Source organism: Procambarus clarkii, chromosome 10, assembly GCF_040958095.1.
Source record: "Procambarus clarkii isolate CNS0578487 chromosome 10, FALCON_Pclarkii_2.0, whole genome shotgun sequence".
In the NCBI taxonomy this organism is placed as follows: domain Eukaryota; kingdom Metazoa; phylum Arthropoda; class Malacostraca; order Decapoda; family Cambaridae; genus Procambarus; species Procambarus clarkii.
This window is the reverse complement of record NC_091159.1, coordinates 25,183,007-25,198,940: the sequence shown is the minus strand read 5'-3', so window position 1 is coordinate 25,198,940 and position 15,934 is coordinate 25,183,007. Positions and strand designations below refer to the sequence as shown.

The 15,934-nt window shown below is 43.2% G+C and overlaps 1 long non-coding RNA gene across 1 annotated transcript; it reads right to left on the bottom strand.

Annotated features, from left to right (window-relative positions):
* Positions 1-2,092: 2,092 nt before the first annotated feature.
* Positions 2,093-11,951, bottom strand: LOC123746368 (uncharacterized). The gene is made up of 2 exons (XR_006771506.2): positions 11,779-11,951; positions 2,093-4,067 (listed from the first exon to the last, which is right to left on the bottom strand). It is a non-coding gene; the product is annotated as an uncharacterized lncRNA (long non-coding RNA).
* Between the last annotated feature and the right edge of the window lie 3,983 nt (positions 11,952-15,934).

Sequence of the window (15,934 nt, the reverse complement as noted above, 5' to 3'; positions counted from 1 at the left end):
GCCCGATTTGCCTAATAAGCCAAGTTTTCATGAATTAATTGTTTTTCGACTACCTAACCTACCTAACCTAACCTAACCTAACTTTTTCGGCTACCTAACCAAACCTAACCTATAAAGATAGGTTAGGTTAGGTTAGGTAGGGTTGGTTAGGTTCGGTCATATATCTACGTTAATTTTAACTCCAATAAAAAAAATTGACCTCATACATAATGAAATGGGTAGCTTTATCATTTCATGAGGAAAAAATTAGAAAAAATATATTAATTCAGGAAAACTTGGCTTATTAGGCAAATCGGGCCTTGAATAGTAGGCCAAAAAGTGAGTTCTGGCTACTAGGTACGACATATATATATATATATATATATATATATATATATATATATATATATATATATATATATATATATATATATATATATATATGTATATATATATATATATATATATATATATATATATATATATATATATATATATATATATATATATATATATATATATATATATATATACTAAGAAGCAGAGTTTATATACACCGTTGAGGTTAATAATGCTCATCAACCTGTAGAGGGTTATTAAGGCCACCGCAAGTGCCTAGTGACCAACCACCAGCATTACTTCAGTACTGGACTGTACACAGGACCAACCCCTCTGTGTACATACTCCCAGAAGCCGTGTAATTCAGCTACAATTATAATTAAGAATTAGATTTCAAGTCCCAAGAACACCAATCACAGTCGCAGCAGTGTAATCCACTAAGCCTACTTCGCCCCCCCCCCTCCTCAATCTGGGATTAAGGGAGTGGCACAATGGCCGTCACTCTGATGATCGATGATCTGGGTGAGCCGGTTCGAACCCCACCTTAAAAGTTTAATATATATTACATCAACCCGTTCTCGCACTTGCTTATAGTCAACATTGGCTTATTTAATAAGTGCATATGTGACATACTAATTGATTATGAATATTTTAGTTTACCTTGAAAAGCTTCATAGAAAACACCGACCTCACCTAACCTTCTTAGTATGTTAAGATAAGCATCTTATTGCTTCTTAATTACAATTATTACTTAACCTATACCGTTGATAGGTTAAGTAATAATTGTAATTAAGAAGCAATAAGATGCTTATCTTAACATACTAAGAAGGTTAGGTGAGGTCGGTGTTTTCTATGAAGCTTTTCAAGGTAAACTAAAATATTCACAATCAATTAGTATGTCACATATGCACTTATTAAATAAGCCAATATTGACTGTAAGCAAGTGCGAGAACGGGTTGATTACATATAGATAATAATTTCTACATATTTCGTATCGTTGAGCATCACAAACTACATAACAAAACACTACGACCGAATGTTAGGACACATTTACAAAAATATATTCTTTATGAAGTCTAGTTCTTCATGCCAGATACCATGCAGGTGACAAGTGGCAGGCATCCATCAGTCTCCGGACACTATGGTGTTGCTCTCTGGTTGTCGGTCTGGAGTAGCCTCACCAGGGCGCAAAGCCTGGGTAGGTTGATAAGGGGAAGAAGCTGTTACCCATGCAGCAGGTCCTCAACTCAATATACCGTACTCTTAAGTATACTGTACTTAATGTTAGGAAGTATTTCATAAAGGATGTTACGATGTATGTGCAAGAAGATAGGAAATGATGTATACGAAGATTTTTTAAGTATATAATATATACGTGATCTGAGCACATACATAATACAAGATGTCAGGGTTTTGCATCATATGAAATGTAGGGTTATCCACCATACAAGATATCAATGTATACACTATACATGATGTCATATTATTCCCCATACAACATATCAAAACATATACTATACAAGATGTCAGAATACAATACAAGATACCGCAATAAGTACCATTCATTAATCAGAACACACGCCATTCAAGATTGCAAGGCGACAGCCATACAAGATATCAATACGTGCTCTACATAGGTTATCAAGGAATACACCATACACAAAGTCATACAAGATCTCACCATAGAAGAGATAACACAGTCGTCCTTTGAGTTTGTATATTTGTATGAATTACAATTACGTCACAATTAGCTAGGGGTATACAATATACAGAATCATGAAACATACTCTTTACTCACACTAATGTAACATATTGGCCCTATTCTATACAAGAAGTTGGAGCATAATATACACAAGATATCAGGGCAGGTATCATTCACACAAGTTTATATACCGCATACATCGTCATACACTAAATGCCTAAAACTGCAAGCACTGCTACATCATTATACAAATAAATACAACTTCTCATCTTATTTACATTATTCATATCGCATCATGAAGCATACTTTCAACATACACGAAAGATACTCCATGACTAATTTATTGCAAAAATTTAACATTCCTATTTTGATATTAAAATATTGCAAGACATGACGTCTATATATATCTATATAACATTCAAAATTATCATGTGAGCTGTACATAACATTCCCTTATATTATATACTCTATACTTACTTACAAGTTCTTATATGGATTAACATCATAATTACAAGAGTTTTAATATTTATCAATTCTCCTACTTAAAATCGTCTATCCCACTAATTCACAATTTCCATCTGAGCTTCATTCATAAACTCACATTCGCTTTGAAATCTATTCACACACTCAGAAGAGAATAAAGTGGAATAGCAAATTTCACACGTGCCAGTGTGTGTTATCATTCCATTAACACTAGTTAATGGAATGATAACCCACTATTTACAAAACACAAGACTGTGTTTTTCGAAATAGACTGAATATTTCGGTCTTAAGCTGATGAGGTCGCTGCCTGGGACCGTAATATTCGGTCTACGGTTCTTGTGTTTTCAAAATAGTGGGATATTATTCCATATTTAGAAGGATATTCATTCACACACTCTAAAGACCAAAGTGCTTGTAGTTTCTCACACCACTGTGGAACTGCTCCTCACCGATCACTTCACAAGACATGGTGAGCTCTTCTCCTGCTCTTCCTGACAAGGTAGATAGTCAGGAGTATAGGCACCACCAGCAGGAGGACGTCTACTACTATGCCGAAGATCATCTCGAGGGCGTCTACGAGGAGTAGAGAAGAAGCAACAGCCTCTCTGCTCTTCTACCTTATACACCAGTACCTGCCTGCTACCTTTGGATGCTTTAAGCAAAGGGGACAATTTGGGGTTGATGTGGGTTCATGCCCTTAATGGCTCCTAGTCACAGATATTCTGTATTAGATTCTACCGGGTACACACAAGGTGTTGGTCGTGTTAATGGGTTAGATTATACTCTAAATGAATCGTTGAGACTTTTGCTAAGTCGTTGGGAGGAGATTTAGATCGATTTAGATCTAAATCGTTGGGAGGAGATATTACAATATTTTTCACTGCGTCTTAAATTCTGTGGCACTCAAAACTTTGGTGCAATTTTATACAAGTTGATGTTTTACGCTTTTGTTTTGACTGCAGGAAAGGGATTAATGAAGCTCTTTCCTGCCTTGGTTACTACAGCTGCTTTTGTTGTATTATGTTGTTGACTTCACTGGCTGTGCGGTGGGGGGGGGGGAGTCTGTGGTTGTCTTCCGCTGCTGGTGTTGCTGAGGTGCTTGGAGGCTGTCTTCTGTGGGGGAGGGAGAGTCTTGAGTTGCTATTGTGTTCTCTCGACAGTTTTGTGGAAGCCCGTGACGTAACTTCCGTTGTTGGTGGATCAACTTACGTGTGCGGTGCTTGTTATCACCTCTGGTCTGGTCGTCAGCTTCACTGGTCTCCGAAACTGCTCCTCCGCTTCACTGGTCTCCGAAACTGCTCCTCCGCTTCACTGGTCTCCGAAACTGCTCCTCCGCTTCACTGGTCGGAAACCTGACCAACACAGCACCAGCCAACACACTTTAAGGTCCTTTGTCTCGTTTAAGCGTTATTTAAGCCGGGTTTCAAGACTACACACAATTTTTTTGGGGTTCGTTTTTTCTCCTCTACAGCCGATTAGAGCGCTGCACTGCGGCCTCTCAGTTCATAACATTCGAGATTCACTTTCAATTTAACACACTGTTTCAAATAACAGCGTTCTGATCCTGTAAACATAAAGAACACCATTAACCTCAACACGGGATACAAAAGTTATCTTATGTCCTACACTCATGCAATACTTTACCCGTATTTTATAGCCTAAACGAGTCACAAGACCATCAATACTCTGTATAAATTACTGTCTCTTCCACTAGGTGGACTCGGACGTGTCCGAAGAATTACTTTAAGGAGCAATGCCCCTGTTACCTAGCAGTAAAATAGGTACCTGGGTGTTAGTCAGCTGTCACGGGCTGCTTCCTGGGGGACACTAAAAAGCCCCGAAATCATCTCAAGATAACCTCAAGATCTCAAGATAGCAATGCAATTACTGCTCATCCCTTCGCTTCATCCTCCTATCCCAGCTCTAGCCGTGTCCCTATATCCCTTATGTTGTGTGGTCATACTGGGTTACCGTTCTGGCCCGATTGTGTTCTCATTACATACGTGGGAATGAGCGTGAACAAAAGGCCTTCCAGCATTGATGAATTTAATCTTGATGGACAAACTATATCCAGAGAGGGAATGTAGCATAAATTTGTAGGTTTGTATAGTAGCCTTAACCACCCATATGTAGATCATGTTAAAGAATGAAAAAAGAGCATTATTTATCACATCAATATGTACATTATGTGTGTATATATAGGAATGTAAGTGTGTGTAAAAGGGTATATGTGAGGGGGAGTAATATGGATTTGTGTTCATCGGTGTTAAAAGGAGTTCGTGTGTTCATGTGTAGGGACGGAAATTTTAGTGTTTGTGTTGGTGGAGGGAATTTGTGTTTCTCTTGATGGGGGTTAATGGAGTCGTTTGTGTTTCCGTGTGTGTGTTGCGAAGGGACGTTGTATTTCTGTGAGTGAGGGGGCAAGAAGTTTGAATGCCCTTTAATCTGTAGTGGGGAAAAAATTGTATTTCCGTGTGTGTGTGTGGATGAGGGAAATGTGTTAATTTGTATGTGGAAGTGTAGGGGAGGGGTTTGTGTGCCAGTGTGTGTTGGGAATAGTATACATGTCTGTATGTGACGGGACGGTTGTGTGTGCTCGTGCATGGAAAGGGGTTTGTGTGGCGTGTAACTACTACTAAAACCATTGAGAACACTTACTGGTAAGAATATTGGTATCAATATTAAATATGCTAGACTATTCTATATGATGTTTGTTAGATCTCTCGTTGATTATAATGCTCTGCACTTAATTAATTTCCCCTCCTCTGTGTTGGACAAACTTGAAGTAATACAGAACGAGGCCATGAGGATAATTCTTGGTGCCCCAAGATGCACAAGAATCATCAACATGAGGGAAGAACTGAAGTTTCCAACCATACTAGAGAGAATAATGCAAGTTAACACTACCTTCTGTCTTAAAGTCATGAGAGATCCTACATCTCCTGCATTGCTCAGAGACAAATTATTTAGTGCTGTTAACACCCTTTGACTGGTGCCGACATACCAACTCACTCCTTTTATGATAATTGGCTGAGAAACAATGCTTACAATCTCATTAAACTTAACATTCCTTTTAAGTGCAATCTACCAGTCTCTGATATTCCTCTTTATCTGTACCCCACCATTCAAGTATCATACACACCTGTCACCAAGAAAGATAATGAGAATCTTGCTCTACTCAAAGCTGTCACACTTGAAACAATTGCCTCCTCCATCGAGAGTCTAAGATCTCACGAGCACTGTGTCTACACCGACGGCTCAGTCCAGTCTTCTACTGGACGGACTGCAGCGGCATGTAGGTTTTATAGAAATAATATCTGCACAAAGTCTGTCAGTGTCAGGTTAAACAACTGGCTGACCTCCACACAAGCAGAACTAGCAGCATTACATTTAGCAACCAGCACATTAAAAAATATTGGAGGAGGAATAATATTCTGCGATTCAAAGTCTGCTCTTCAAGCAATCGAAAACTTCTCTTGGAAGATCGACAGCAAGAACCTAATACTCCCAATTATAAATGACCTAATTGATGCACAGAGTAAAGGGTCTCGAATCTCCTTTGTATGGATACCTTCACACATAAATATAACCCATCATAATGAGACAGACATTGCAGCCAAATTAGCGTGTAACAAGTTTGAAGTTGAATTAGATCTAGGTATCCCCATCTCTGCTGTCAAAACTGTATTGGTCCAAACATTCAGATCTGATAGGAAAGAACTTACTGACTCCCAACGACCTGAAAGTACTAGTATAAAAAACTATGATTTGTTCAGATCTGAAACCTACATCTATGGACAGCACAAAACGTCCACTAGACTGTGCGACACAGTGGTTGCAAGGATCAGGTTGGGTTACCGTTACCTGTGGCAGGTGGCTGCAGGTGACGGGTCTCCCAATCCTGAGCACTCCAGTTGCAAACTCTGTGAGCAGGAACTACGGCATGATCTCCCGCACTACATCACTGAATGCCCAGTTATTAGACCTTTCAGACCAGTTGGCATGAGGTACCTGGAGCTTTGCAATTACTTTATTCACTCTCGTATTCTTGAAGATATCCTCACAGTATACCCAAAATTTGCCAGTGCAGGCTATTAAACACATGGCCCTGTATGACTAACCATCCTGCGAGATGGGGACTTGTATTACCACTGCTACCTTATTCAATCTTGTGTTGTTGATATCCTCAAAATGCATCCGGAGTCTGCCAGTGCAGACCGCCTATCACATGTCTCTGTATGACTAACCATCCTGTGTGATGGGGATTTTATAGCATCACCTAGTTAGCTTTTTTTTGACACACTGTACTCCACTTCATATAGTCTAGGGTAGCTGCACTAATGCAGATGTACCTCATAACTTAATAAAAAAAAAAAAAAAAAAAAAAAGTGTAACTACTATTATGGGAGAGGTTTGTGTTCGTGTAGATGATGGAAGAGGTTGTGTACATGCGTATGTCCATGTGTAGGGAAAGTAGTGAGTGAGTTTCTATGTATCATGTATGTGTGAATGTTTACACTCGAGTGAGGGGGGGGGGGGAGGATGGGAAGAAGGGGTTTAGGTCCCAAAGTAGATTTCTTCCCTTTGTGTAGTACTACTTCTTTCAGTTATTGTAATGACTTGCATTTGTTGAGTTGAAGTCTTGTAAACATTTGGCCGACCAGACCTGCGGGCCAAGTCATCTTGGAGCCTTTTGCAACCTTCGCTAGACCTGACTCTCCCAAGCTGTGCATTATCCTTCACTGTGTCCGCATCTCTCACCTGTATATCCTCAGAGCTCTCCCATCAGATATACAATATAGCCACACTAGCCTAGTACATTACCTTACTATATATTATGAACAAGAACAGCACTTAGTGTCATTTCTGCATAATAATTTATCTCCTCTTACAAGACACAAATTAAGGAAACTACAGAAGGCCTATTGACTCAGAAGAGGCAGCTCCTATTTACGTCCTCCCAAACTCATTCACACATATATATCTAGCCTACGCTTGAAACAATCCAGTGAGCCCACATATATTATGTTAACCGGTATCTCTGTTCCATAATTATACTATAATTCTGTCTCCGAGCATTTTATAACTCTGCAGGTCATTCTTGCCGGGTCCTTTAGGTTCCTCCACGAGGTTCTTGTGTGAGACTGTGTCCAAACCTTCTGGCCCCCCAAGAATATGCAGTCTATGCGAGCGTCACTCTCCTGCCTGATATCTTTCCTGCCAGATATCCGTCATGCTGTCGTAGAATTCCGATAGCATTCTCAGTCAGGACCTCGCATCTCTGAGCCGGAAAAGATGTTACATTGCAAAAGGTTATATTTCCAAAGTGCTCCATTATTTATTATTCTATCACTTTGCGTGGAAATAAGAACACTTGTCTATAGGTGATTGTCAACCTATAGCGGTCCTATATAGTTCTAGATATGGTCCTAGATATGGTCCTATATAGGACCCAATCACCTATAGCGTGTCATTCACCTATAGGTGAATCACACGCTATAGGTGATTGGGTCGTATATGTCTCCCTGTGGGAACACTGCAGCCCATCCTCATGAAGTGACAGTACTTACAGTAACTATTTGGTGGAAAGTACCAATGTGTAGTGATGGTCCGCCAGTAAACCGGGTTTTATAGTATTCATTGTGTGGAGTTTTAAAAAAATAAAGCTAAAAACCAAACTTAAACAATCCTAGGCCTATTATAGTACACATATGCACTATATTAGTGGTAATATAGCGGGTATTAGTACGTACTATGTGCGTGACAGAGGTGTGTATGTGTGTGAACCTGCATGTTGAAAGATAAATTTGTTTAATCAGAGCTAGAGTAGGGAGGGAGAGGGAGAAGTGAGGGTAGGCTGGAGGTGTATGTGTTCATGTGTTCACCTCCCACACACACACACACACACACACACACACACACACACACACACACACACACACACACACACACACACACACACACACACACACACACACTGGCTACGACCCACCATCCCGCTACAGGTAATAACAATAGACAATAATAACGGGAGAGGGGGAGGCAGAGCAGAGTCACGCCCTACATCACCCAACACAGGTAATTATAATATTTACTCTGCTCCTCCCTCCCTCCCTCCCTCCCTCCCCCACTCTCTTCTCTCTCTCCCTCTCTCTCTTCTCCCCTCCCTCTCTCTCCACCCCCCCCCCAGTTCACACCACCAAGACACGTGGCGGTTCCTTGGATAACATAACGATGGCACTTATATCAATATTGTTAGAACTGTTGTGCTTTTGAGAGTGATAATTGCACAATTCTGATGCTCCGTAAGACACAGCCAGAGCACCTGAGGGCGCCTCACTAAGACACAGCCAGAGCACCTGAGGGCGCCTCACTGAGACACAGCCAGAGCACCTGAGGGCGCCTCACTAAGACACAGCCAGAGCACCTGAGGGCGCCTCACTAAGACACAGCCAGAGCACCTGAGGGCGCCTCACTAAGACACAGCCAGAGCACCTGAGGGCGCCTCACTAAGACACAGCCAGAGCACCTGAGGGCGCCTCACTAAGACACAGCCAGAGCACCTGAGGGCGCCTCACTAAGACACAGCCAGAGCACCTGAGGGCGCCTCACTAAGACACAGCCAGAGCACCTGAGGGCGCCTCACTAAGACACAACAAGGGAGGGGTATGGGATGCATACTAAACAAAGACTCAGTCAATACACTGAAGGGACCACATGTACACTGCTGCAGTATACAAAATATACATAAGGAATCACACGCATAATTTTAAAATAGTAATTTACACGCCTTTGATCTAATAACATGACAGACAAAGGTTTATGAACGGGTCTAAACATTGGTTTATATAGACAATAAATATATATAGACTAATACAATTTAGTTGATTGACAGTTGAGAGACGGAACCAAAGAGCCAGAGCTCAACCCCCGCAAGCACAACTTGGTAAATACAACTAGGTAGGTACATGTGTACCCAGGTCTCAGCCCTCTACATAATATTCACGAAAATAGGATTAGCAAGATAAGGGAACGTTAGGTTAGGATTGCTCAGGTAATTTAAGGTTAGGCGAGGCTAGGTTAGGATACTGACATTGGTTATATTGTTATACTGATATTGGTTTTGTAAGGTGAAGTAATGTTAGGTTAGGTCAAGTTAGGTAAGGTAAGGCTAGACTAGAATTGGTTAGATTAGTTAAGGTAAAGTAAGGTGAGGTAAGGCAAGGTAAGGTAAAGTAAGGTAAGGTAAGGTAAAGTAAGGTAAGGTAAAGTAAGGTAAAGTAAGGTAAGGTAAGGTAAGGTAAAGTAAGGAGAAGTGAGGCAAGGTAAAGTAAGGTAAAGTAAGTAAGGTAAGGTAAAGTAAGGAGAAGTGAGGCAAGGTAAAGTAAGGTAAGGTAAAGTAAGGTAAAGTAAGTAAGGTAAGGTAAAGTAAGGTAAAGTAAGTAAGGTAAGGTAAAGTAAGGTAAGGTAAAGTAAGGTAAAGTAAGTAAGGTAAGGTAAAGTAAGGTAAAGTAAGTAAGGTAAGGTAAAGTAAGGTAAGGTAAAGTAAGGTAAAGTAAGGTAAGGTAAAGTAAGGTAAGGTAAGAAAAGGGAAGGTAAAGTAAGGTAAGGTAAGTAAGGTAAGGTAAAGTATAGTAATGTAAGGTAAGGTAAGGCAAGGTAAAGTAAGGTAAAGTAGGGTAAGGTAAGGTAAGGTAAAGTAAGGTAAGGTAAGGTAAGGTAAGTAAGGTAAGGTAAGGTAAAGTAAAGTAATGTAAGGTAAGGTAAGGCAAGGTAAAGTAAGGTAAAGTAGGGTAAGGTAAGGTAAGGCAAGGTAAAGTAAGGTAAAGTAAGGTAAGGTAAGAAAAGGGAAGGTAAAGTAAGGTAAGGTAAGTAAAGTAAGGTAAATTAAGGTAAAATATGGGAAATCACATATGGGAATCAGCTGAATGAAATGAATATCATCGTGCGCAATCTTTTACTGAGGAGCTCAAATAGAGGAGAAAAACTTGTAGGGGGGGGAGCGGGGGTGGGGGCGGGGGTGGGGGCGGGGGTTGATGGAGAGGCACTTCCGTCACCCTGTACCCTGATGAGGCCAGGCACTCTCGTCTCTGTGCCGTGGTTGGCACCCCTTGTCTCTGCTGAAGTTGGCACTCTTGTCTCTGCTCTGGTTGGAAATCTTGTCTGTCTACTGTGGTTGGCACCCTTGTCTCTCTGCTGTTGTTGGCACCCACCCGCCATGGTTGGGATCCTCACGTCCCCGCCATGGTTGGGATCCTCACGTGCCTACCATGGTTGGGATCCTCACGTGCCTACCATGGTTGGGATCCTCACGTCCTCGCCATGGTTGGGATCCTCACGTCCTCGCCATGGTTGGGATCCTCACGTCCCCGTCATGGTTGGGATCCTCACGTCCCCGCCATGGTTGGGATCCTCACGTGCCCGCCATGGTTGGGATCCTCACGTGCCTACCATGGTTGGGATCCTCACGTACCCGCCATGGTTGGGATCCAGGATGGCGCACCATCGTCGACGCCCCCGACACACACTCGGGGATCCCAGGTTCGACCTCCCGGCCGGGACAAATGTGTGCGCATGTTTCCTTTTACCTGATGCCTCTGTTTACCCAGGAGTAAATAGTTACCCAGGAGTCAGGCGGCTGTTGTGGGTTGCCTCGTCGGGAAGGTCAGTAGTTGACTTAGGGTGGGTCCGTCATGCAAGCATAAATACAGGCTTCCTGTCCCCGACAAGGGCAACTTTTATATCCAGTTAAAATGTAACTGTTATCCCAAACCATAAACGTACTAACCCAAGCAACCCACCTAACCTATCGAAGCCTAATAGAAAACGTCAATATTACGGTGCTTTAATATTATTAATACGTCGCATAATAGATTAGACGATTTCGTGAAAAATGCGACGTATTAGGGGGAGAGGACTGGTAGTTTCACCGGGACAGATTTATATAATAGTTTACATATACCTGACAAGTGACTGGTGGTAATATACCGTGGGAGCACGTATAGTAGAGTCCTCCTGCGGGAACCTCCATGTTCTGGCCTCTGTGTCAAGTGTCATGTCCTAGCCAGAATATATATGATGTAATTTGCACTCCACTCCTTCCTAATTACCTTCATCATGATCCGATAACGATAACGTCAGATATGTGGAACTACCGTACGCAACGCTCCAGACAATCAAGCACCACTGAACTCGTATCTCTTTACAAACAACGTACAGCCGACAACGTCACTATACGAGCACACAATAACGAAGTTGTTATGAGAGTCGCTCACATCGCCCTCCTGGGGGTGTGTATCCCAGCAGCTGCAGTACACTCCGCTACACTGCAACCCGCCGATGCTGTCTGTGTCGTGGTGGAGAAGAGAGTGATGGCCGGCCTAAAATTTTCCCGCGTCCACACCTTTCCCGCCAAGGCTGAGGTCGGCGTGAGCGGCCAGGGCTGCCACCCGCTGCTTCCCGCCAACACCAAGGTGCTTCCGCAGTCTGGCTACCACCACACGCTTACACCACACGCTTACACCACACGCTTACACCACATGCGTACACCACATGCGTACACTATCAGCGCATGCTTACACTATCAGCACATGCTTACACTATCAGCACATGCTTACACTATCAGCGCATGCTTACACTATCAGCGCATGCTTACACTATCAGCACATGCTTACACTATCAGCACATGCTTACACTATCAGCACATGCTTACACTATCAGCACATGCTTACACTATCAGCACATGCTTACACTATCAGCACATGCTTACACTATCAGCACATGCTTACACTATCAACACATGCTTACACTATCAACATTTACACAATCAACTCATCCGCTAAATTCTCATACAGTTTCAGAGGGACAAAAGTGTCTGCACATTAATTAATTACAAATTTGTCGAGCAGAGTAATTATTGAAGCTAAATATTTCATGAAATACATTTTATTAACATCCTTATTTACAAAATTAATATACAGTTTTGCCGTGAGGATGCTGCTCATATTCACTGCCACACAGGACAGTGAGGATGCTGCTCATATTCACTGCCACAGAGGACAGTGAGGATGCTGCTCATATTCACTGCCACAGAGGACAGTGAGGATGCTGCTCATATTCACTGTCACAGAGGACAGTGAGGATGCTGCTCATATTCACTGCCACAGAGGACAGTGAGGATGCTGCTCATATTCACTGCCACAGAGGACAGTGAGGATGCTGCTCATATTCACTGCCACAGAGGACAGTGAGGATGCTGCTCATATTCACTGCCACAGAGGACAGTGAGGATGCTGCTCATATTCACTGCCACAGAGGACAGTGAGGATGCTGCTCATATTCACTGCCACAGAGGACAGTGAGGATGCTGCTCATATTCACTGCCACAGAGGACAGTGAGGATGCTGCTCATATTCACTGCCACAGAGGACAGTGAGGATGCTGCTCATATTCACTGCCACAGAGGACAGTGAGGATGCTGCTCATATTCACTGCCACAGAGGACAGTGAGGATGCTGCTCATATTCACTGCCACAGAGGACAGTGAGGATGCTGCTCATATTCACTGCCACAGAGGACAGTGAGGATGCTGCTCATATTCACTGCCACAGAGGACAGTGAGGATGCTGCTCATATTCACTGCCACAGAGGACAGTGAGGATGCTGCTCATATTCACTGCCACAGAGGACAGTGAGGATGCTGCTCATATTCACTGTCACAGAGGACAGTGAGGATGCTGCTCATATTCACTGCCACACAGGACAGTGAGGATGCTGCTCATATTCACTGCCACAGAGGACAGTGAGGATGCTGCTCATATTCACTGCCACAGAGGACAGTGAGGATGCTGCTCATATTCACTGCCACAGAGGACAGTGAGGATGCTGCTCATATTCACTGTCACAGAGGACAGTGAGGATGCTGCTCATATTCACTGTCACGGAGGACAGTGAGGATGCTGCTCATATTCACTGTCACAGAGGACAGTGAGGATGCTGCTCATATTCACTGCCACACAGGACAGTGAGGATGCTGCTCATATTCACTGCCACACAGGGCAGTGAGGATGCTGCTCATATTCACTGTCACAGAGGACAGTGAGGATGCTGCTCATATTCACTGCCACACAGGACAGTGAGGATGCTGCTCATATTCACTGCCACACAGGGCAGTGAGGATGCTGCTCATATTCACTGCCACACTGAACAGTGAGGATGCTGCTCATATTCACTGCCACACAGAACAGCGAGGATGCTGCTCATATTCACTACCACAGAGGACAATGAGGATGCTGCTCATATTCACTACCACACAGAACAGTGAGGATGCTGCTCATATTCACTGTCACAGAGGACAGTGAGGATGCTGCTCATATTCACTGTCACAGAGGACAGTGAGGATGTTGCTCATATTCACTGCCACACAGGACAGTGAGGATGCTGCTCATATTCACTGCCACACAGAACAGTGAGGATGCTGCTCATATTCACTGCCACACAGAACAGTGAGGATACTGCTCATATTCACTGCCACACAGAACAGTGAGGATGCTGCTCATATTCACTGCCACAGAGGACAGTGAGGATGCTGCTCATATTCACTGCCACACAGAACAGCGAGGATGCTGCTCATATTCACTACCACAGAGGACAGTGAGGATGCTGCTCATATTCACTGCCACACAGAACAGTAAGGATGCTGCTCATTTTCACTGCCACACAGAACAGCGAGGATGCTGCTCATATTCACTACCACAGAGGACAGTGAGGATGCTGCTCATATTCACTGCCACAGAGGACAGTGAGGATGCTGCTCATATTCACTGCCACAGAGGACAGTGAGGATGCTGCTCATATTCACTGCCACACAGAACAGTGAGGATACTGCTCATATTCACTGCCACACAGAACAGTGAGGATGCTGCTCATATTCACTGCCACACAGGACAGTGAAGATGCTGCTCATATTCACTGCCACACAGGACAGTGAAGATGCTGCTCATATTCACTGCCACACAGAACAGTGAGGATGCTGCTCATATTCACTGCCACACAGAACAGTGAGGATGCTGCTCATATTCACTACCACACAGGACAGTGAAGATGCTGCTCATATTCACTGCCACACAGGACAGTGAAGATGCTGCTCATATTCACTACCACAGAGGACAGTGAGGATGCTGCTCATATTCACTGCCACACAGGACAGAGAATCACACCAATAGGTCCAAATTAAACACATTATAAATTCCGAGCAATAGGATAGCAGGCCGCCAGAAGCAGAGATGGACCCACTATAGCTGTGAGGCTGGCGGAAGCCGGTCTCACAGCTACAGTCATCACAGCCAGGTGATGATTTAGGTGATGCTGACAGACAGACAGAGAGAGAGAGAGGACTTCCGAACGTGAGTGACCTCGAGGCCCGTCAGTCAACACAGTCACTCAGGGCCTGTGGTTCCGCCATCACCTTGGTTCGTACTCCGTCAATGTCCTATCATCCTAAACTTTCTAATGTATGTTGTTGTTGTAGATTCAGCTACTTGGAATAGACGTTGCAAGTAGCACGGGTTATGGCGAACCCGTAGTGCACTGTGATTATTTCAATGTTTATATATTGTGTTTTTAGATTTTTAAACATAAGCAATTGAGTTTTGCTTTGTAGTTACCGATGTGCATTTGTTATTTACTCCCAAGCCACGATACATATATACCCAAGCCACGATACATATATACCCAAGCCACGATACATATATACCCAAGCCACGATACATATATACCCAAGCCACGATACATATATACCCAAGCCACGATACATATATACCCAAGCCACGATACATATATACCCAAGCCACGATACATATATACCCAAGCCACGATACATATATACCCAAGCCACGATACATATATACCCAAGCCACGATACATATATACCCAAGCCACGATACATATATACAGGTCACCCTCCAACGTAGGGAGGGAGTATTATGTGTCCAGGACACTATACACATACAGCATGTATACCTTACTAGATGAGGCACCCGGCGGTGCCCGGGACGCTATAGTAAGGCCACGAGAAGATAGCTTTGACAATTTTTTTATTGGAATTTTCACTCTGTAATGTTGTCATTTTAACTTTTCTAAAAGGTCTCCTTATTTTGGTCACGTCGGTCCAGCACACCCAAGTGTGCGCGACCAAACAGTCTTGTGCTATTTAACTGTCTGGAGACCTCATGATACAACTCTGCCGTCAGAACAATGGTTTAGCATGGTCTTCCCTCGCCGACTTAATCAGGTCCATGACAAGGGGGGGGGGGGGAGGGGGGGCATGGAGACCAAATCCGACTCGAACTTGTTCTTGAACCTGTCTTTCCCCCAGAGCCCTGTTCTTGAACCTGTTTTTTTCCAGAGCCCTGTTCTTGAACCTGTCTTTCC